Below are 24,939 nucleotides of genomic sequence, written 5' to 3'. Positions count from 1 at the left end.
TTTAGTCAAGAAAAAATGTTCTGGGTAACCCTTCCTCCACTATCATGATCAACATTTTACTGTTTTTCTCCCCTAGAACTGGAACAGAGACTGATGTACCAGCAGATGTTTCTAATTCAGAATATCTTACTCTTTCCAGGAAAGGAAAAAGTTTAAACTTAAGTAGCTGCTCTTTATCAGCAGACCAGGTGGAAGAAGAAGACTATCACCTTTTACAAAGTATCTCTTATTCATCTTTCCTTCTTTATTCTGGAAATTTTCTCAGTTCAGTCTTTGAGGTATATCTACTAATAGAGAGTTCAGATCATGGCTGTTGCCCGACCCTTCTTCCTAAGATCAAAGTAGACTAAACCACAAACTTGAACTTAAATAAGAAATCTAAAATGTAAGCATGATATTCTGTGTTGAACATTTGCTGATTCAGGCAGACTTTTATCACCTTATTTTGGTTCTAGCACCCCAATTGTGTTTTAGGTAACCACCATCACCCCTCTAAGCAGCTCATATGCTTCAGAGAAGTATCTCCATGAGCAGCACATGTGGCTTAGGCCTAAACTAATGAGCATTATGTGGGTCCGTGACTGGTTCAGAGATAGTAACATGATCTAATTAATAATTTAGTGCAACTAGAAAAAAGCCTAGGACTTTAAATCAAAGGTTGAGGGAATAGGACAAATGCAGTACATTAATGGGGAATCATATAGCCTGAGAGCTTCTGGAAGAAATTTTGGAACACCAGGGAGAATCTCCTGAGACTGGAGCTGCAATTTTGGGGTATGTTTGTTACACACCATTATCACAATACATTTGGTGTATTTGGCTAATACACCAAAGAAGGTAATAGGTCAGGTTCCAGATATTTGAGGTATATCCTCCTGACTTACCCTCAAATTAGAATATTACCAGCAAAACGTAAGATAGAGTAATCCAAGGCAGGATGATAACATTTTTAAACACTAGAAGAAACATGTTGTCTTTCTGTTAAGGTTGCTAAGCTTGGAAATTTTGAACCTGGCACCAGTGGCCATCTTCCCTGACACAATGAGGAGTCTGTTGCAGAATGAAGCTAATCAGAGACAGTGATGAAAGGCAGGTAGAGAAAGAAAGAGCAAAAAGGCAAAAGCAAATGAGAGCATGAGTGCAAGAGAAAGCAGGAATGAGTGAGCAAATAAAAGAGGAAGAGTAATGATTTACAAGAATGTTTCATATAGATAAAATTTAAGCTTTTGCAGAAACACATTTTAGGTTACATCAACCCTGTGACTGGCATTTTTCAAATATGAAATACAGATACAGAAATTATATGTTTATTTAACCAGTAATCAATCAGTGATTTCCATCTAACACTGTTAGATGTTCTCATTAAAAATCTATAAGTCAAAGTAGACTCTAAAATTTTTTAAGTAAAAAAAGCTTAACATGTAAAAAATTACAATGTGTTGTGTAGGAACTGTCATATGGAGAAAGATAATAAGTGCTTAGGGAACACAAAAGAAAGAGATATTAACCCTGTAAATAAATGAAGATGGGGAAGATATGGAAAAAGAATTCACATAAGGGACTTCCCTGGTGGTACAGTGGTTAGACTCCATGCTTCCACTGCAGGGGGCGTGGGTTTGATCCCTGGTGGGGGAACTAAGATCCCTCATGCTGCACAGTGCTGCCAAAAAAGAAAAAAAAAAAAAAAAAAAGCACATAAGCTGTAGCTAAAAACCAAAGGATAAGTAGAAGTTGGTAAATAAATAAATCATGAATGAGGACAAGCGGAAGGCTTGCATTTGTACTGGAGACTTAAAATTCATGTAAACTGTATCAATTTACTAGCTTCTATTACCAGTATCCTGTGCACTCAAAAAGGGAAATAAAAATCTGCCTTCAAATGTCTATTATTAATACACCTCAGTGATTTTCTTCAATCTTTTCTTCTTTAGTTAAAGCTTTAAATTATACTAAATATTTTCAAGAGAGGAGGTGAGCAAGGCTGACTTGATGTATGAGCCTGTGATATTAGACCTGCTCCAAAAGAAAACATCAGCCAAAAGAGATTGCACTAGCAACTACATGGCACTACTCAAAGGGCACCTGAATGGCTCCTGCTCCTCTTTCCTATTTCCAAATACTTCCTCAACCTGCTAACATGTTTTATTTCCTTTTGTCACCTTGCATTAAATCAATCTAATTAAAGATTCATTTGAATGGTAGTGTTCATTTTACAAAGTGGAAAAAAAAAGATAAAAGGTGTAGGGGTGTGGGTAAGGGGGATGGGTTGTAGTCATTCACACCTTAGTTTAAACAGTTTGCTTTCCTCTTAACCACAACTTACAGTGTATAAGAAACCAATCCAAGTGCACATGGCAGTGTTGTGGTTGGAATTATGAATTTTCTTACAGTCAAAAAGAGCTTGTTTGAATCTTGCCTCTATCACTTTACTAGCTTTATGAGCTTGAGAAAACTGTTTAATGTTTGGAGTGTCTCCGTTTTCTTGTCTCTAAGATGAGAGAAACATGGTTACCACTATTGTTATATAATATACATACTTAACCAGCACAGTGTCCAGAGCTTGGTTAAGCAACCAATAAATGGTAGCTATTGATACTAGAGTGGAGAAAAAGAGGTAATTTTTTAGCAAGAGAAGTGAGATCCTGGGTGAACGGAAGACGACAAAGGCATACTTTGCCGTTTCAGTACTTTTGCCTGTGACAGGATCAAAGGTGCAGATTCAACAACCGTGTGACAATCAAGGTGGAGTTGATACAAATGTATTCAATATTATTATGTGTTCCCGATTTTGGTGATAGAAAGGTCACATGTAGTTCATTAATATTGCATCAACATTTGATCTCAAATTTGTTGGTTCTGGATTTTTGTTTTCACTATAACTTTCCTTCTTATGACTATTCCTTACAGAGTTAGGCAGCAGCACTACACGGGTGCTTAAGGGAAGTGCGAAGAGTGTCTTAAACAAAGGTGAATATTTAAAATGTCTGTTTCCTGGACTGCTTTGCAAAGATGTATTGGGTCGGCCAAAAAGACCAAAAAGATGTTTGGGTTTTTCTGTAACATCTTACTGAACTTTTTGGCCATCCCAGTATTTTACCAGATCCTGTTTTCAAAGCAGCTTATAGCTGATACTTGCAAGATTCCTCCTTTTAAAATACGTGCACATTGAGTACAAACTGAGCCTAAAATGTTATTTTTTTTATGCTTGTCATGCACGTGTTAACATTCCCCAGCTGTCCATTTCAAAAGGACAGTGGGTCTATCCATGTTGTAAGTTTGCTGGACTCTTCCACAGGGCAGTCACTGTGCTAAGAGACAAAGTAGGGATGCTCTTCAGCAACCTTCATGCTGCTTAGACCAAACTCAAAGCCACACCCTTGAAAAGTGATAGAGTAAAACTGCATTTTAATTTCTGTTTTTCCAAAAGCTGCCTAATGTAGTTAATTGACAAAAGCAACTGTATTTTCTGATCAGAGACATAAACTGTAAACCTCAAGGCAATTCTTCTCTTGCCAGTGGTTGCCCTTGATAATAAAATAATTACCACATTGACAGCATTCACTCAATTTCAACACTGAGGATTTCTCCCACAAAGCATGCTGGAGAAAAGTGCCAGGCCACAAGACAGTTAAATCGAATTATTTCTGCATTTCGCCCTGGCTTGGTTTAAGTATAAATGCCCATACTCTCTCGGTTATTCCACCTCTGAAAAGCACAGGGATTTTTTTTTTCTTTTTCAGCTTTCAGTGTATAGCAGTATTGTTTATGGGACTTGGGACTCCACAGTTTTAAACCCAATATTTATCTTTTTAAAATGAAATATTCAACCATTGTTTTGTGTATTTGACAGGGTTGGTCTCTGTCCTGAGACCATACTGAAATGTTTTTGGTTCTCTATGCTTTCTCTTGACCTCAGGCCTTGCTCATTCTGAGCTGCTGAGAACTCTCTCCCTGTCCACTGCTGCTCAGCTCATTTCACCCTCTAACTCCTGTTCACCATCCAGGTATTGGTTTGGTTATTACTTCCTCCAGGAAGCCTTCCCTAATACTTTAATTCTGGGTTAAGTGGCATGAGTTCTGTACACTTTTCGCGTTACATTTCAATTGCCTCTTCACTTAGTTGAATTCTCCACTAGACTGAGTTTTCTGAGATCAGAGACACTACTTTGTTTATAGAATGTATTTAGCAGCTGAAAGGAACACAGTCTGTCATTTAGTAAATATTTTTTAAAGTATATTTGATTTTTTGTTCTTTTATAGCTATTCTTTTCCTTCCTATCCTATGGTCAGTCAGCATTTGCTCCCCTCACCCATTAACTTTGGTTAACTTTGGTGGCTGTGTGGTTTGCTTTAACCAATGGGATGTGAGCAGATATAACATATAACACATTTGGGCCAAAGCTTTAAACGCACTTGCATGATTGACACTCCTCTTCTTCCTGCCTTCCACGGTCAGAAAAGCACCTTTCAGATAGTGGCTACTCCTCAGACTTGATTCAAAGAGAGAAGACACTTGATGCAATCTGAACCCAAAAGAGCCCAGCAGAACCCAGTAACATGAATGATAAATGACTGTTGTTGCAAGTTGCTAAGATTTGGGATTATTTGTCACCACAACAAAAGTTGATTAATAAAGAAATTGATACCTAGAAGCAAGGCATCAGTGTAACAACAATAAACTAAAATATGTAGTATTTGCACTGTGCCTGTTATGGGAGCCCCTGATATTAAAGGAGGCTGGACAAATGACAACCTATTCTATGCAATGGTGAAATTTTTGGTAATACTGTTACCTGAGATAACTTGAAAGGCAGAAAATATACCTATAAACTTTGCAAAGAATTTTCAAAATGGAATGTTGGTAGCCCAAAATTGCTTTTTAGGCTTTATAAGGAAGAATAAACTCAGAAAATAATTGGACTTTTTTCAATGGAGTGGAAGAGAAAAGAAGAATGCAGAAGTCCAGAGACATAGTTGAAAGATGTTACTGTTTCTCATCTCCAGCCAGTAAATTATTTGCAAATTAAAACAAGGCCTCAATGCAAAACCAAGTCAAGGACATGGATAGTTGTTTTCTAGTTGTGTGTACATTTTATTACACTGAATCATTTTAATTATTTTTAGTGAATTTAAAGCACATCAGAAATTTAGCAACTTGAGCAAATTCTGAGTATGAAATTACCATAGTAACAAGTAGGCAATTTTAAAGATAATATCAAAGAGATTTTTAAGTGGATAAATAGGAGGAGCAACTTATATTATCTATTATCTTTTAGAAGCCTACTATACAGATCAGAAGGCAAAAGCAGTCTTCAAAAATTAATATTGTAGGGGCTTCCCTGGTGGTGCAGTGGTTGAGAGTCCGCCTGCCGATGCAGGGGACGCGGGTTCGTGCCCCGGTCCGGGAAGATCCCACATGCTGAGGAGCGGCTAGGCCCGTGAGCCATGGCCGCTGAGCCTGCGCGTCCAGAGCCTGTGCTCCGCAACAGGAGAGGCCACGACAGTGAGAGGCCTGCGTACCGCAAAAAAAAAAAAAAAAAAAAAATTAATATTGTAAAGTGCTTATAAAGAGTTTTTGTCATCATAAATATGAAAAGTTAATATTTTTATCCTACTAAGTAAAAGTATGCCTAATTAATAATAATAAGATGATGATGATGATTCAGGCTTGAGAGTAAAGATCAAATCAAGACTGGTGTCACCACACCATTTGTTAAGACCTCTGATCCCTTTAAAGTGATCCCCAGTAAGTCATTTCACTTGTACAAAATGGTTCTGGGTAAAGAAATCATAGATTGGCCTAATGGAAGCCTAAAGAGTGCAAATTATCTGTAATTAAGCCTAGAAGTATGTCTGCTAATTATGGATCTGGCTATTGGCAGGTGGCACTAACAGGAAACAAAGATATCAAAGAAAGTAACATTTTTTTTTTAAGTTGTAGTGCCAAAATTGCTACCAGCCTGAATTAAAAGAGGTTGTGATTGTTTGAACAGTAAAACTACCCTTGAGCTCTCGACTTTTTTGACAGGATAAGGAAGCTGTTTGGCATCCCAAAACAGAAGTTTCTCCCAAACAGGATATTGGAAAAGGAAGGACTTCCCGGAAGGTGAAGTCAAGAGTCATGAAGAACAATAGACTATGAAGCTACCTCCAGGAAACAAAATTGAAGGTTGGTTAAACACAGTTCCTTACACTCAGGTTAGCAGACTTTATAACAATTTCTCCATGGGATTTCAGAACTTCTGTGAATCAGTGACTGCTAGGTTCTCACCTTCTTCCCCTTCTTAAATGAGAGTGTTTACTGTGGTTACACTATTTTATTGTGGATGTGTAGGTATGTATTTTATCATGGGTGGGTACAAATAACAAATCTTTTAGGTCATAGGACTTTGGCTCAATAGAGCTACATTTGGGCATGATACAAACTCAAGATCCTGGATTTCAAGCTAGAGGTTTTGATTAGATCAGACCTTGGAGTATCTTTAGGATGGGGTGATTACATTTTTTTTTACAGCAAGGAAGTGAACATTCGTGAACTTGTTCACAAGCAGGCTGTGGTAGATTACATTATGTCACAAATATTTATTCCCTCCATACCCTTGCCATGCTTCTCTGTGAGCACAGTCTATTTTCCTTTCCACTGACTTTAACCTGGGTCATATTACTTTCTTTGGCAAATAGATTGTCTTAGAAGTTTTAAATGTGTTTGAAAATGTGCTTATACATTGTACATGGCTTGGTACCCAATCTTGATGTTTCCCTCCAAAATGAGAATAGCATGTCCAAGATACTAGCTTACTCCTTCAGCCTGGGCTATGGAATGAAAAGATAATTGTCATGGAGCCAAGGTCTAGCTCAGCCAAACTCAGTTAAACCCAGAAAAGCCCTCACCCTCATGAACTTAGGCAATCAATACATATTTGTTGTTATAACCCACAGAGATACTGGGATTGCTTGTTACAGCAAAAGCTGGCTAATACAAGTTTTGAATGAATTTGTTGTTGAAAATAAAGAAGGAAGAATTATGTTGTCTATAAAAATGCTTGGCTTATATAGGAAAACCATGTAAGAATCTGAATGTACATAAATAAGTGAACTCAATCAGAATTATTCACAGGTGGAACTAATAGAGATACTATTAGGTTGACCAAAAGTTTCATTCAGGTTTTTCTGTAAGATGTTATGGAAAAACCCGAATGAACTTTTCGGCCAACCTAATAGTTGAGTTGCTTGGTTATTTGCTACTTGGACGGTAGTTTTTTTTTGTTTTTTATTTATTTTTGGCTTCATTGGGTCTTCATTGCTGGACATGGGCTTTATCTAGTTGCAGTGAGCAGGGGCTACTCTTCCTTGTGGTGAGCAGGCTTCTCATTGTGGTGGCTTCTCTTGTTGTGGAGCACAGGCTCTAGGCATGCGGGCTTCAGTAGTTGTGGCATGCAGGCTCAGTAGTTGTGACTCACGGGCTCTAGAGTGTGGGCTCAGTAGCTGTGGTGCGCAGGCTTAGTTGTGCTGCGGCATATGGGATCTTCCCGGACCAGGGCTCGAACCCACGTCCCCTGCATTGGCAGGAGGATTCTTAACCACTGCACCACCAGGGAAGTCCTGGACAGTAGTTTTGAAGTCAAAAGTAGTGACCCTAGATTCAGAGGCCTAGAGGGGATTTTGATAGGCTTTTTAGACATCTTCTTTTTAAAAAACTAATCAAGAGGTATCTATAGACCCAAAAGTCTGAAAGAAATTCCAGTATATATTAGAAGATGGGTCAGTGTTTCCAAGGATGTTGATACTTAAAGAAGAGCCTGCAGATTTAAAAAAGGGAATGCCAATGTTGAATGTTTAAGACATTGATTTTTTTAAACTAATTTATTTATTTTTGGCTGCATTGGGTCTTTTTGCTGAGCACAGGCTTTCTCCAGTTGCAGAGAGTGGGGGCTACTCTTCGTTGCGGTGCAAGAGCTTCTCATTGCAGCAGCTTCTCTTGTTGCAGAGCACGAGCTCTAGGCCGCATGGGCTTCAGTAGTTGTGGCTCGCGGGCTCTAGAGCGCAGGCTCAGTAGTTGTGGTGCACAGGCTTAGTTGCTCCGCATGTGGGATCTTCCCGGACCAGGGATCGAACCCATGTCCCCTGCATTGGCAGGCAGATTTTTAGCCACTGCGCTACCAGGGAAGTCCCAAGACATTGGTTGTTTAATGCTGTATATACATGCCAACTTGAGTAATGAGATTTTGTACCTGGAATGTAAAAATTATGTAGCTTGTTTTTGAATTTTCATCATCCTATAGTAGAGAGTACTTTTTAGATGGAAAAAAAAAAGACAAGGGAGTTTTACTTAGATGTATGTTCTGAATGACATGTATGTGTCACTGAGAAAAGAACCAAATTGATGAATGTTGTGGCAAAACCCCAGGGAATTAGGAGTTCACGACTTAATTAGAAGTTCCACATGTAAAAGGAAGTATCTAAATAGGCTTACTTAAGAAGGTCTATCATCTGACTACAGGACTGAACTAACCCCTTTATTCATCTTTTTAAATGCTCTTGCAGCTGTGAGAGTTAGCATCATCAGTATAATTTTTAAATTCTAGAAAGATATTTTTACAAGAACTTGTCCCATCTCATGGATTGCTAGTTTTCTGAACTTTTAGATACTGTATCATATTCATAAAAATAACAGAAATGAAAAGATGTTTATATATATATATATATATCCACAAGTATCCTTCTTAAAAGAGAATTGGTGTATTGAGTCGTTCATGAATCCATTATTGACTAAGCATTTACTGAGTACCTGCTACATGCCAACCTTTCTTTTTTTTTTAATTGAAGTATAGTTGATTTACAATGTTGCTTTAGTTTCTGGTGTACAGCAAAGTGATTCAGTTTTATATATATACGTTTTTTCCATTATTTATTATAGGATATTTAATGTAGGTCCCTGTGCTATACAGTAGGACCTTGTTGTTTATCTATTTTATATATAGTAGTGTGTATCTCCTAATCCCATACTCCTAATTTATCCCTCCTGCACCCCCTTTCCCCTTTGGTAACCATTAATTTATTTTCTATGTCTGTGAGTCTGTTTCTGTTTCATAAATAAGTTCATTCATGTCATATTTTAGATTCCACATATAAGTCATATCATATGGTATTTGTCTTTCTCTGTATGACTTCCTTCACTTATTATGATAATCTCTAAGTCCATCCATGTTGCTGCAAATGGCGTTATTTCATTCTTTTTTATGGTTGAGTAGTATATACCACACCTTCTTTATCCATTCATCTGTGGATGGACACTTAGGTTGCTTCCATGTCTTGGCTATTGCAATAGCCAATAGTGCTGCAATGAACATTGGGGTGCATGTACATTTTCGAATTATGGTTTTCTCCAGATATATGCCCAGGAGTGGGATTGCTGGATCATATGGCATCTCTATTTTTAGTTTTTAAAGGAACCTCCATATTGTTTTCCATAATGGCTGCACCAATTTACATTCCTACTAACAGTGTAGGAGGGTTCACTTTTCTCCACACCCTCTCCAGCATTTGTTATTTGTAGACTTTTTAATGATGGCCATTCTGACCAGTGTGAGGTGGAGCATGCCCACCTCTTGATCAACTGAGATGGAGTATAAAAGAAATGACCATCTACTCCAGGACCTTATAATTTAACAAGTGTGTCAAGATTTATATGTATGAAATAATTAAGTAATAAACTCATGGTGATAAATGATTTTTGTGTTAAAAACAATGGTTCAGGAGATAAATTCTTTGGACTGTTAGAGACTGGGATAAGTAAAAGGAGGACCAGGGCAGTTTCCTAGAGGAGTGAGACAGATCAAAGAGAAGTCTGATCTTACAGTTGGGTGAGATTTGTTTAGGTGAGTTCTAACAGCAAGAATAAAGATGTAAACATAGGAAGCAGTAAAGAGAGTACAGCAGTATCTTAAGGAAACTAAATTACTGAGAGGCTTAGGGCTAAAGGAAATACGTTGTGTGCCATATTTATACTTGAAAATGTCTGCTTGCTTCACAGACAACAATGTTGCAAATGGAGACTATGACTAGCACAGGTAAGATGAGGGTAAGCATGCCTATCAGGGTCCCGAGGCCTCTAGCTTCTTTGGCATCTTTTGCCAGCTCAGTAGGTGTCCCAATTAGCTAGGAGAGAAGCACTTCTAGGACACAGAACTTTTCCTATTTAGAGTTAGAGTTAGTTCTAGTTGAGAAGTACCGGTTTGTGTGATCCCCATCGTATTAATGAAAATAACAAAACACCGTTCATGAACATACATTGCCCATGTCTTCACTGAGCTGTTGCTGCATGGAATGGGAGAAACTCTTTATTGTACTTGAATGGGGAATAAGTGCATAGGTACTAGTATTATTTCATTCTGTAGAGAGCACAGTCAAGAGATTCCTTTTGCCAAGTGATTTCAGCTTTTTAGACTGTGGTCCTCAGTAAGAAATACATTTTAAATCACAATCCAATACACACGTTCATAACTATGTCTATATTGACATATGTTAAACATACAAATTATTTTAAGACATTATATACTTTATGTTCATCTGGATAAGAGCAGACTGTGTTTACTGTTTACTGTAGTTGTGCTGTGAGAGGCTATAAATTTCCTTTAGTGTCTTGCTTTTGTCTCCCCTTTAGTCTTTGGGTTTTCACAGAAACTTCTTTTTTTTAAGATTTATTTATTTATTTTTGGCTGCGTTGGGTCTTAGTTATGGCACTCGGGATCTTACTTGAGGTATGTGGGCTCTTTCTTTGTGGTGCTCAGTCTTCTCTCTAGTTATGGCGTGCGGGTTTTCTCTTCTCTAGTTGTGGCACGCAGGCTCCAGAGCATGTGGGCTCTGTAGTTTGCAGCATGCGGGCTCCCGTTAAGGCGCTTGCGAGCTGAGTACTTATGGTACGTGGGCTTAGTTGCCCTGCAGCATGTGGGATCTTAGTTCCCTGACCAGGGATGGTACCCACATCCCCTGCATTGTAAGGCAGATTCTTTACCACTGGACCACCAGGAAAGTCCCGCGACTTCTTAAATAGGATTTGAGCCTTGTAGTTCTTTTAGCTGTAATCTCCTGATATTATACAGGAATCCTATGGATGCTGTGGTAAGATGCAGGGGAGGGAAAGTATTCTATAGTCCTATGATTAGGTCTCAGTCTTTTAGTGAGCCTGGATTGGGTGTTGCCCTTCCTCCAGATCAGTTAGGCTTTTGTGAAATCCCAGTTAGGCTCTGGTCAAATAGTTCCCCTTAAGTGTAGACCTTGTTAAGAAGAACAGAAAGTTCTGGGTATATTTCAAAATGGTTACTTTCCCCCTTTTCCTGCTGAAAGCGCTAGGGGATTTGTCTCCTATCTACACAGTGAGAACATAATAGAGCTTCTAGAGGTAAAGCTCAGAAAAGCCTGAGAATCCCTTTAAAATTGGGCCCCATGGAGTTTCTAACTCTCAAGTTTTGGGAGTTATAATTTTCAAACATTGAGGCACTTAGCGATTCATCAATTACAGTTTAAAGAATTCCTACCAATCCTGGCTTCTGCTGCTGGCTTCTGCTCCTGGGCTTCTGTTCCTGGTAAACTGTGATTCTCTGTATCTTCCGGTCTGTCTCTCAAGTTTGGGGAGTAACAATTTATCCTTTGGCCTCAGATCTCTGATATATCTAAGAATTGAAGACTTTCAGTTTGTTCAGCTTTTTTTTTGTGAGGATTGGAGTGACAACTTCTAAGCTCTTTCAATACTTCATTATATACAATGAATACTATTTTTTCTGTTCTATTTAATTGTATCTCATTTTAAAAATTGCTTGTTACAACCCACTAAACTGGGTTACTTTTATGGCTATACAAGTTTTAAAGGGAACACAATTGAATTCTTCTATAACCTGAAAGTGGGAAAACTATGACTCCAGAAGCAATAAAAGCGATGAAGTTGATCAGATAAAAATTTAAAACCTGATCATAAAAACAGCCAGATTAAAAAAAATGATTAACTGGGAAAAAGTATATGTTACAGACAAAAGACTAATGTCTCTAATATATATAAAAGCTTCTAAAACTAAAGGAAGAAGACAACCCTATAGTAAAATGGGCTAGAAATATGAGCAGAGCTCTTAGGAAAAAGAAATGCACATGGATCTTAAACATAAAAAAAGGTTTCAACCACGTTCATAACAATAAAAGTATAATTTAGAACTTCACTGAGTTGCTATTTCTTTCTTATCAGTTTGGGAAAAATCCAAAAGTTTGACAGCATACTCTGTTGATGAGGCTGTGAAGATATATGCACCCTAATACATTGTTATAGAAATACAAGATGTTGTAACTCCTATAGAGAGAGGAATTGGTCAATATATATCAAAATTATACAAATGCTTACCCTTTGACCTAGCAATCCATTTCTAGGAATTGACCACAAAAATACATTGGGAAAAGTACAAAAAGGTAGGTTTACAAGGAATTCATTGAAGTACTATTTGTAATAACAAAAACTGGAAACAACCCAAATGTCTATTAATAGGGGATGGGTTAAATAAAACCACGCTATATCGATACAATGGCATACTTTGCAGCTGTAAGAAGGAATGAGTAATAACTATAAATACAACTATAGCATGATCTCTGTGATATACTCTATGATATGAAGTTTTAAAAGGAGTGTTTATAGTATACTGACATATATCTATAAAAGTGGGAAATAACATTTCCTTATATTAAAAATAAAGGAATAAACAACAAATGCTGGACAGGATATAAAGCAACAGGAACTCATTCATTGCTGGTGGGAATGTAAAATGGTACAGCCATGTTGGAAGACAGTTTGGTAGTTTCTTACAAAACTAAACATAATCTTACTGTATGATCCAACAATCACACTTCTTGGTATTTACTCAAATAAGTTGAAAACTTATCTCCACACAAAAACCTGCACACAAATACTTATAGCAGATTTATTCATGATTGGCAAAACTTGGAAGCAACCAAGATGTCTTTCAGCAGGTGTAATGATTTGAATGTCTTCCTTCAATTAATTTATATGTTGAAACCTAACCACCAAGGTGATGGTATTAGGAGGCAGTGCCTTTGGGGAGTGATTAGGTCATGGGGGCAGAACCATCATGAATGGGATCAGTGCCCTTACAAAAGAGGCCTGAGAAAGCTCCCTTGCTCCTTCTACCATGTGAGGTTACATTGGGAAGTCAGCGGTCTGCAACCCAAAAGAAGGTCTTCACCAGAACCCAACCATGCTGGTACCCAGTCTTGGACTTCCAGCCTCCAGAACGATGAGAAATAAATTTCTCTTATTTATAAGCCACCCAGTCTGTGGTATTTTGTTATAGCATTTCTAATGGACTATGAAATGTAGGTAGATGGATACATAATCTGTGATGCATCCGGACAATGGAATTTTATTCAGTATTAGAAAGAAATGAGCTATCAAGCCATGATAAGTCATGGAAGAAACTTAAATGCATATTACTAAGTGAAAGGAGCTAATCTGAAAAGACTACACACTGTATGATTCCAACTATATGACATCCTGGAAAAAGAAAAACTATGGAGATAATAAAAGGATCAGTGGTTGTCAGCCATTAGAGAGGAGGGAAGGATGAGTAGGTGGAGCACACAGGATTTTTAGGGCAGTGAAACCCTTTGAATAATACTATAATTGGGGATATATGTCATTATATATTTTTCAAAACCCATAGAATATACAAATAGTGAACTCTAATGTAAACTATGGACTTTGGGTGACAATGATATGTCCATGTGCATGTAGGTTCACTGATTGTAATAAATGTACCATCTGGTGCAGGATTTTGATAGTGGGGGAGGCTGTGTGTAGTGGGGGTAGGGGGTATGTAGAGAATCTTGGTACCTTCTGCTCAATTTTGCTGTGAACCTAAAACATCTCTAAAAAATAAAGTCTATTTATTTATTTTTTAATAAAGAAAACAAACCATACAAATGTTTGCCAAAAAGAGAAAAAAGAGGAATAGGCTGCAGGACACAGAAATAGAAGTTGAATTTTTTAAAAAAATTCTTGTTATATAGAGTTGACTTTGGAATTATGTAAGTATTTTACATAATTATAAGAAAAAATAAAGTTGGAGTGGGACTCAATTTCTAAAAGTAAAAAGTGAAGTGAAAGAAACAAATGAACCTAACTTATATCCACTTTAATTCTATAAACATAGAGGAACAATTCTAACTGATTTAAAACACAGTAATTTGACTTTATATCCCTAGTGTAGGATAACCTAAGGATAAAGAAACTGCAAATAAAAAAATCTTGCTTTGTTTTTAGTAATCATTATACTTGTGATAGTGTTTATGTTAATATTCTGAGACTACGTGTAGTACAGAAAAACAAATGAGTAAGTTGAATTCACTGAGAACTGAGATTTTTTTGGCATAGGAGAAGACACAAGTATAAACTACATGAGGTTAAGGAAAATCTCTCTAGTCTAGTACCTAAATTGGAAGTATTAATATAGACTCATCTTGTCTTCTTAAAAATGCACACTTTTTAATTGTGTCTACTAAAAAGTTCTGGAAATAATGAACCTAGTATCAATGAGCACTCTTAAAACACAGATTGTGTTCTCTAAATACTATGTCCCACTAAAAAGAATTAGTGATTCTTAGACAGATGGCCGATCCCAGTGCTGTAACAGGAAATGTACTGAGAACATTTGAACATTTTTTTAACCGGAAAGCAACAAAATTATCAAAAACTACTGGGGTCTTGTCAAAAAGATAGGTGCAATGAATTGATACAAATCCAATATATTTAAATTTATAAGTTCAAAATTATACTTTTAAAAAACTTTATTGATTGTCAATATCTTTTAAATGGACTATACATCAGGGAAAGCAAATAATTGATGTCAAGAAGTTTTACTTTATGGAAGTATACCAGCTAATAAACAATAAAGGAATGGTGGAATTATAATATCACTATTTACAGTCCCTAATAATTTAATAGATCTAGACAGTAATCACAGTGGCTGCTAACATCACTGAAAGTGAGACAAACGGACATTATGTAATTCCCGGGGAAGTGCAGAACATCACCCAAGAAGAATTCTTGCTAAAAAATCAAGCCCAAATCTGTCAACACCTCTAAATCTAACTACCAATTTATAGGAAATACTGGGGATGGATGAACACATTAAATGACACCATGAGAATACAAGCAGAATGCGGGGAGTAGCGACTCCACCAAAAAAACCAACTACTGGCTTTCTTCAATAACCATACCAAAGAGAAAGAGAGAGGGAGAGAGAAGAAGAGAGAAGGAAAGAGGGAGGGAGAGAGATAGGGAAAAAGAAAAGTTGCAAGTAATAAAAGAGATGGAAAAGAAACCTATATATAAAAAGAAAATAAAAAGATATAACAACTAGTTACAATGTATAGACATCATCTGGATCTTAATTCAAATAATAAACCATTAAAAATAACACTCCAGGGCTTCCCTGGTGGCGCAGTGGTTGGGAGTCCGCCTGCCGATGCAGGGGACACGGGTTCGTGCCCCGATCCCGGAAGATCCCACATACCGCGGAGCGGCTGGGCCCGCGAGCCATGGCCGCGGAGCCTGTGTGTCCGGAGCCTGTGCTCCGCAACGGGAGAGGCCACAGCAGTGAGAGGCCCGCGTACAGCAAAAAAAAAAAAAAAAAAAAAAAAAATAACACTCCAAGAGATAACTGGAAATATTTCAACATTGTCTGGATATTTATGATATTAAAAAATCATTTTCTGAGGTAATGATATTGTGATTATAGTTGAAAAAAATAAGTATACGTACATATACAAATACATACACTCAGAAATATTCACAGATTAAATTATATGGTATCTGGAATTTGCCTAAGTATTTTAGAGGTGGGATGGTAAAGAGTATGGGTATAGAGAGGAATCAATACTGGCTGTGAGTTGATAACTGCTGAATTGTTGAACTGGGTGATGCATGCTCTCCCATTTATATTCACAGGATTTTAATTTATGAAGACGAATCATTGTCAAAACAGAACTAATGCCATTGACAGAAGATTTTTATTACTTACATTTTCTTTTTTTTATGAGTTTCTGCTTTATAACAAAGTAAATCAGTTATACACATACATCTGTTCCCATATCCCTTCCCTCTTGCGTCTCCCTCCCTCCCACCCTCCCTAATTATTACTTACATTTTCTAAGAGGGGGGGCACACCGTGCTACACAAGAGAAGCATCAGGTGGTCAGAGACAGAAGACAGGAACAAGGGGAAGAGCCTGTAGCGGGGTTTACATGAGGAAGGCGAGGGAGGGTAGGGTAAACAGCTTGGGATTGGCCAGTTTGAATAATTCTGGCAGGCTTTGGACTATAGGGTTGGTCTCTAGTTACTTGATAGCTGTGTCTGGGATGATTTAGGGCAGGAGAAATACTGGCTTCATATGTGAGAGTTAGATAAGGAGGTGGTTGGCTTGTGTATGAGAAGGGACTCCCAAGTAAATTATTTACTATCTTTAGAAATTAGCTAGCTCTGGAAGGGGCAGTCTCTCCCCAGGTCTGTAAGGCCCTCAAATGCCAGCATATCAATACAGAAAAGAAAATATAGTTAAAGTAATTGGCCCCATGGTGAACAGATGCCAAAAGACAAATACGGAATCTAAGAAAATACATACATGGGGTACATTACATTGCTTTCTCTATAATTATATATGTTTAAAATTTTTCTTTAAAAATTTGACTTAAAAGAAAAAAAAAAAAACTAGAAAGGGGACTTCCCCGATGGTCCAGTGGTTAAGACTCCACACTTCCACTGCAGGGGGAATGGGTTTGATCCCTGGTCGGGGAACTAAGATCCCACATGCCATGCGGTGCAGCCAAAAAAAATAAATTAATTAATTTAAAAAAAGAACTAGAACATTAGATAGTGTAAATAGGTTTTTTTTTCCAAAGAGAGCTACAACAATATCACCCATTCCACATGTTCTTTAGCATTGTGGCCTTGCTACTTTCCTATTGGGAGGTAGAGTCTATTTCCTCTACCATTGAATTTGGACTAGCCTTGGTACCTATTATGACCAATGGGAGATGTAATAATGCTTTGACTTCTGAGCCTGGGCCTCAAAAGTTATACATCTTCTATCTTTGCTTCTTATAATGCACCTTCTGGGAATTCAGCCATTATGCTATGAGGAAGCCCAAGCAGCCACATGGAGAAACCTATGTGGAGAAATACCAAGGTACCTGACTACAACCTCAGCTGAGTCCCCAGTCAGGAGCCAGAAATAACTTGCTAGATATGTGAGTGAGACCATATTAGACCTTTAGTCATTTCAGCACCCGCACTGACAACATGACCCCTGACAAAGAAGAAAAACTATTTAGCCAGTCACTGCTCGAATCCCTGATGCATAGAATCATGAACAAATAAACCACTTTTGTTTTAAGCAATTAATTTAGAGGTACTGTGTTGCATAGTGATGAATAACTGATTTAAAAATATAGGAACATCTTGCAGAGATCATTACTTCCTTATGAGAAGAAAATAAAGAACTATAATATGGATGTGATCTTTAAGGAAATGAATAAAAATAAAGGTGAATTTAATTTAAACACCAAAAAAAATTGATTTCATGATCCATGAAATTTAAAAAAAATACTGCCTGAAGTAATGCAAGGCAGATGGTCAATAAGTGGTTCAGAGCTGGAAATATCTTTACATTTTTAGAACAGTGAGGTCTACTTAGCTGGAATAAATAACAAAGTTAGAAAAGTAGCAAGGAACTAGATGGGGGAAGGTCAATAGAGGCATTAACCTTAAATGTCTCAGTTAATAGTGCAGACTTTATTCAAGAGGCAACAGGAAGTTGGCTGAAGATTCTGAGCAGGACAGTGACATGATTTAATCAGTATTTTAACAAAAGTATTGAATAGTTGCTTTAGAATGGATTGGTTTAAGAAAAAACTCGACACAGTTAGGATGATTTCCAGATATGAGGTTATGAGAATTTAGACTACGGAGATATTAAGTACATACAAATTCAAGAAACAATCTAATAAATAATTAAGAGATGACTGAAAGGAGAAAGGAAATGAAGAAGGAAAATCCAGAGAGGATGCTGAGATTTTGAGTTGGGATGAATGAAAAAACTGTGGTGACACTGATAGAAAAAAATTGAAAAGAGATATTGTGTTGAAAGATGATGAAAATGTGGTTCTAGACCTACTGGGTTAGTAGAATATCCAAGTAGAAATACTCCATGCCCAGTTTCTGGCACAAAACTGAATTAAGGTGAGACATTATCAATCACAATATTAATCAGTATTTCCCAAAATGTGTTTCTCAAATGCCCCATTCAAAGAGTTTGAGACCAAATAAATTGGGAAAATGTTTGCTCCTTCTTGGATATCCATAGTGCACATTAGGGTAATGAACACTCAAAATGATCCTTCTGTAAGGAAACCTATATAATTTTGCTAAAGCAAAGCATTCCAAACTATGGTCAACCTTTGACATACTTTATATCATGACATACTTGGAAAATGCAAGAGGAGACTCATCAAGAATAAACCTATTAGCTAAAGTCAGAACACAGAGTCAGTCAAAAATGGAAAAAGAAGATTGAGAGTGATGGTCAGGGGGTTAAGAACTGAACTATGACAGAGGAGATTCTGGAGAAGGGACTGTCTGACAAATGGAAGATGATCGTGGAAGTTCAGTGCCAGCTATGATCACAGAAGCCAACCTTTAAGTGGGTTTCAGAAGGACAAGGTGGTCATGTGCTGCAGAAATGTTGAGAAGCCCGAAGCCAAAAAAAGAGATTTAGAAAAGGTAATTGGATTTAGTAAGAGGTCAGTTGTCACCCTTGAGTTTTGATGGAATGGTTTGAAGGAAAATGTATAATAGAGGCCAAAGAAGAAGTATGTTGTGAGGGAAATGAATATGAATAATAGATAATGATTGAAAGGAGAAGAGTAACTCCATGAGTTTTCTATGTCAGTTGAAAAATTACCAATAGTAAGAAATCTGTGCCCATGCAAAGACTGATGAGAATATGCCAATGAGGCAGTCCAGGAATGATGCTGGAAAGTGGGAATAATTTATCTGGGGAGTAAGGAACATTTTTAGGGTAATGCCAAAAGAGGGCTAAATAGATTAAATGAAAGAGAAGAACTACTAAGGGTCAGAATTGTTGGGTAAAGGAGGCAGATAACAAGGGAGAAGGCTGTACTCAGAGAAAGAAAACCAAATGCATGCCCCCTTGGAAGAGGAGCAATGCCAAGCTACGTTAAGGACAATAAAATCTGGGAGACTGAGAAAGTCATTTAGGTAAATGTTGAATATAAAATGGAAAGGAATATAAATGTATATTCTTTAATAAAACATATTCTTTAGTACATATAAGAAGAAAAGTTTGGAAAGGATGGTATGATCTGTCCCCTTATTGTTTACTTACTCATTTATTTCAATTGCTTATTAAAGATAAGTCCTTCCCATTAAACTCTAAGTTCTGTAAGGCAGACCTTGGTCTGTCTTATTCATTTTTGTGCCACTTATGTCTATTAGTGCCTGGCACATAATAGGTGATTGGTAGATATTGGTTCAGAATTTATAAGGTGTGCCTTGGTCCAGGAGACAGAGTGGAAGTGTGGGGTACAAATGATAGCAATCAATATTTGATTATAACAGAAGAGGAATTCTAGGTCTGTGAGTGGGGAAACTTGCCTAATTAATAAACATTTTTGAGTTGTGAAGCTGGGCATTGCCTCTCAGATCATCTGATCTTGATTCCTGTTTCTAAGGAAGGTTCATTTAATTTCCTAGCCTTAAGAAGCAAACTCAACCAAGAAAGACTCATAACACCAAAAAAAAAAAAAAAAGCCTATATTTTATTTCATCATCTGGGTTTTTACAGTTACCCAAATACAGAGACTATGAATATATTTTCCCCCTTCACAGGTCATTTCCACTTCCTACTAGTTGCTGCATCTTCAGTCTTTTCAAGTCATCATTCCAATAGTGCATGATCTCTCACCCTCCACTCTCAATGTCAGCTCCAGATACACCCAAAAATACAAGGCCACTGTGAGAATTTTAAGCTTTTTTTTTTTTTGAGAATTTTAAGCTTTAAAACACCTGGTGAACATGAAATGTGGTAGAGAGCAGAGGCATTTATGTAACACTTTTCAATTGTGCCAATAAGTCTTACTGTTTCTGACTTAAGAGGTTGACTCTTTTAAGACCAACAAATCATGTAGGAAAAAGCATCAACTTTGGGTCAATGATCCAGACTTAGTTTTGAATCCCCGAACCACTTACTTGCTTGCTAGTGACTCTAGTTAAGTTATTCAACTATATGCAGTGGGGATGATAATAACTTACAGTTTCGGGTTGTTTTGAAAGTCGCAGATAATATCTATAACGTACCTGGTACAAAGCAGACACTCAGTAAAGAGAAGCTACAAATATTTTTATCCAAATTCTCTGTTTAGATAGCCAAAATACCACAATTAGGGCCACAGTAAAACTCTGTAAGTCTCTGGCCATGGCAAATGAAAAAGTGCAAATGAAGATGAGTCTAAATACAGAAAACTATTTGAAAATCTGTTTGCAAAACAGATCTCACATCCCTTACTCCACTGTAAACTGCATGACAACTGTGGTCTTCATCTTTAGTAGAGAACTGAAGGTATTTCTCTGGAAAGAGTAAAACAGAAGGTCTCTGTTACCAGAGATACTGGTATCCCTAATATCACACTAAAAATATGGAGATTAAATCAATGTTTACACACTGAATGTAGAGCTATCCTTCTTTCTTCCCTCATTCAGATCCCAGAGCTCTGACAGACAGGTCTCTACACTGCAGGCAAGGGATTGGAAGTTTTCTTTGGGCAAAGTGACCTGCCCAAAAGAAGAGACTAAAGACACTGAACATCAGAAATTTAGTGAAAAGGCTAGACCACCAGTAGTGAGGCCCACAATTGACAAGCACCATCCAAACACTCACACTTGGTCTGGTTTTCAATGCCCCCTTTAAAAAAAAACAAAGCAGCTAAGGATTACCAGACAAACAAACAAACAAACAGCATAGAAGAAACGTTCTCTTTAAAAAATCATCATAAGATGATGAATATTATAACCATGAGGCAAGGTTAGTATGCTATTAAAAAAGGGGGGGGACATTCATAATTTTTCTTAAAGAGCTTTTAGAATAAAAAAGATGCTAGCAGAAATTTTAAAAAACTCAATAGAAAGGCTGGAAAATAAAAATACAGAAAATTTTCAGATAATAGAGTAAAAAGACAGAAAATAGGAGAGAAAAGATAAGTAATTTAAGAAGTCCAATACCCAAATAAAAAATTTTCCAAAGAGAGAAAGTGGAAAATACAGTAGAAGAAATCAACAAAGGATAATCCAAAATAATTTCCCAGAACTGAAGGATATGAATTTACAGATGCAGAGGGCCAGCTGGCTGTACAATGCCTTAGCACACTGGAAAAGATAGATCCATACTAATGTCTATTATCATGCATTTTCTGAACACTGGGAGCAGGAGAAAATTCCACTCATTTTCAAAGAGAAGGTACCTAGAAGAGTCAGGTATCAGAATGGCTTTGGACTTCTCAGCAGCAGCCCTGGAATCTAGAAAACACTGAAGCAATGACTTTAAAATACTGAGATTGCTAATCTATGTAATTAGACAAACTAGTAGTTTGACATACTAGTAGTATGACAAACTACTAATCAACTGTGAGGGAAACTAAGGATATTTCAGACATCTAAACTCTCCAAAATTGATCTTCTATGAATCCTTCAGTAAACTGTTAGAGGCTGCATTTCACTAAATGAGAGCATAAACCAAGAAAGAAAAGATATAGGATATTAGGAAAGAAAAGATACAGGCTATAGAAAAGATATAGGATGTTGGAAAAAGTCAAACTAATCTAGGAAAGATTTCTTTAAGAAAGATGAAATTAGTAGAATACTTAATATGTCTGGGTGTATTTAGAGAGATATAAACAACTAAAAGTGATTGAAATTGAATTATATATTTGAGTATACATATATATTAACCAAAGTATTATGTATATAAAATCACTAATCAAAGGAAAAAAAAGACAATGAACTCTAATGAAAGGAAGGTAAAATTAATCCTATATATTATGTGGGTCAGCAGGAAATGTTGTTTACCTAGGTATAAGAATGCAAACCTTGAATGTTAATCTAACTTAACGTGATGTAACTATACTGGAGGAAGAGAGCACAGGGAGCAAATATATAGGTGGGGGAATAGAGATACAGGCAGTAGGGTGAATGGTTTTATTTATTTATTTTTTTCCAGTTACCTTGGAGTTTATTTAGACTAAGAGAAAAAGGTCATACTGTTTTCATGCAATACATATTTCATTCTTTAAATAACAATTGTGACAAATAACAGAAAGAATTAAGGAATGCTGTATTTGTGATCCATACAAAACACCAACATTTTGGGTTATACATAATTTAAAGAAATGTCCCAAACACTTTTTGAAATACTGTAGTAGCCAATACATAGAGGCATGCCTTAGGTGGCCATAGGAATGCAGTTTAGAAAATAAAGGAAAAAATGACACTGTAACTACTCAATTTCTTCAAAATCACTGAGCAAGAAAAGCAACAATGAACTTCTATACCGCCTTTACATAACTTCTTTACAGTACCTTGACTTAAATCCAAGAGCGAAAGTTGACTCTCCTCCTCTATTTTTGGTAAACAACTGCATGGTAAACTTAGATAACTTTTCCCCCGGATTTTACCTGAGAGTGGCCTTTTAAATTTTTTATTTAAAAGAGGGCAGCTTTGTCACTTTTATGCTGATGTTACAAATGTTAATATTTCTTGGGATCTCAGGAAGATTCATATTCTTTACAGCTGATACAGCACCGGCTGGAGCTCTCGCTAAGCCAGCCTCAGATTTCTCCAGTTTATTTTGTGCATCAATTTCTTTAACAGTCTCATTCATGTTGGTCTCCAATACCATTCCACCCCATCACCATTTCTGCAAGAATATAGTGAACCTTGTTTACATGGAAAATTAGATCCAGTTCACAGACGTTTTCAAAACATTTGTCTAATGTTTCCACAAATACTTGAATTAGATCTAAAATGCCAAGTTCACTTTCTGAAGAATCCACACAGAAGACAAAATATAATGTTGCATAATGTCTATAAATCAGTTTGTTGTCAGATCCTGCAATTAATAATCCTTCTTCTAGGAAATGACAGCATTTTCATCTCTTAGATACCAAATGGAATGTCTCCCTGACGATTTGCTGTTGTGTATCTTCACTGTAGGGCTGGTAGAACTTGGAGAGCCATGGCTTCCCTTGGTTGTTAAAGATGAGGATCACCTTGATCATGGCTGAGAAGGGCCGACCGGGTGGGAGCTGGGGGCCGGGGTGGGGGCGGGCGCGGGAGCCTCGCCTCGGGATCTCGCTGGCGGGTGAAAGGTTTTAAACAAAAACATATGCTAAATATTCATCTGCACAGAGATGACACAAGATAAAATCTACACGATGTAGCGATAAAACCATGTTATTTAGAACTATTCAGGTAAATTTTAAATAGTGAAAAGAAATAAAATGATTGCTTCTGGGAATTAGAAAATAGAGGAGCAGAAAGGGAGAGGGAAGTATTGCTTCAAAGAATCACTTAACTCTTTAAGTTAACTATGTGCATGCGTATCTTATATAAAAATTTTAAATATAAAGAAATTAAGAACAGAAAAAGAAACAGCTAGCTAGCTAGCTTAAGATCCTTCATAGTTATAATTTTGATATTGTCTATGGCCATACCACCCTGAATGTGCCCAATCTTGTCTAATAATTTTGATGTTATCCTCTTCTCTGATGAAAAGCAAGAGGAAGGCAGTTGGCTTTTACAAAGAGGTTACCATTTTGAACAAATGATGTAAATGGTACTTTAAAGCAAGGTGAAGAATGAACATATATAGATGCATTGAAATTGTCTGCATGTACATTGTCTGACATGTACATCACAACATATTTAAAAATTAACCTGAGTTGGACTGAAAATCTAAAAATAAAAGCCAAAACTATAAAATCCGTAGAAGGAAGCATAAAGAATATCTTTGCAGTCATGCAGTAGGCAGAGATTTCTTGGTGTGTAAAAAAGCAATAACCATAAAAGAAAAAAAAACGATATACTGAACTTTATCAAAATTAGAAACCTGTTCATCAAAAGGCACCTTTAAGGAAAATGAAAAAGTCACATACTCGCCACTGAGGCCTAGTGAAATTATATTATATAGCTTATATATAATGGAAATATGATTTTAACCCAGATCTCTTGAATTTGAATCCTTGCAGAACAAAATATAAATATGATAAAGCTTGACACTGAAAAAATACAGAAATTGAGGCTTAAAAAATGGGCAGGAGAGGTGGAAGTGTGAATAGTAATGCTAGTGTCATTAACACAAAAAGTGAAAAGAGAGTTGGCAGTTGATGCAATAAACAATAGAAATTTCAGTAATAATAAGAACCTACTATATAGCACAGGGAACTCTACTCAGTACTCTGTAATGGCCTACATGGGAATAGACTGATTCACTTTGCTCTACACCTGAAACTAACACAGCATTGTAAATCAACTATACTCCAATAAAATTTTTTTTTAAAAAAAAGTGGCACATACTTTTTCCCTACCTTGGGAATGATGGTTCTCTTTGCTTGTACTGTCCACAGAATAGGATGATAGCCTCATCTTCCTGCAATAATACCATAGAAATTATAGTTCTTTTAAGATACATTTCACAGAGGAGACCACAGTTAATTTGTACTTTATGACTTTTTTCACCAATTTGAAATAATTAGTGTTTAGCATGAATGTGATGTTTATGCCTTTTTTATTCAACTAGGAGCCAAGTACTTTGTCAA

General features: G+C 36.8%; 1 long non-coding RNA gene and 1 pseudogene across 1 annotated transcript in view; one reads left to right on the top strand and one right to left on the bottom strand.

The window, feature by feature from the left end:
• LOC132500946 (uncharacterized) overlaps window positions 1–24,939 on the top strand; it is a 212,686-nt gene that overhangs the window by 118,840 nt on the left and 68,907 nt on the right. The window contains exon 5 of the long non-coding RNA XR_009534100.1: window positions 6,029–6,169. This is a non-coding gene — a long non-coding RNA (uncharacterized LOC132500946). The remainder of the gene's footprint in view (window positions 1–6,028; window positions 6,170–24,939) is intronic.
• Window positions 22,737–23,400, bottom strand: LOC132500862 (AP-3 complex subunit sigma-1-like; annotated as a pseudogene).

This window comes from Mesoplodon densirostris, chromosome 13 (genome assembly GCF_025265405.1).
Source record: "Mesoplodon densirostris isolate mMesDen1 chromosome 13, mMesDen1 primary haplotype, whole genome shotgun sequence".
Classification (NCBI taxonomy): Eukaryota; Metazoa; Chordata; class Mammalia; order Artiodactyla; family Ziphiidae; genus Mesoplodon; species Mesoplodon densirostris.
The sequence above is the reverse complement of the archived record's forward strand: the minus strand, read 5'-3'. Positions and strand labels throughout refer to the sequence as shown.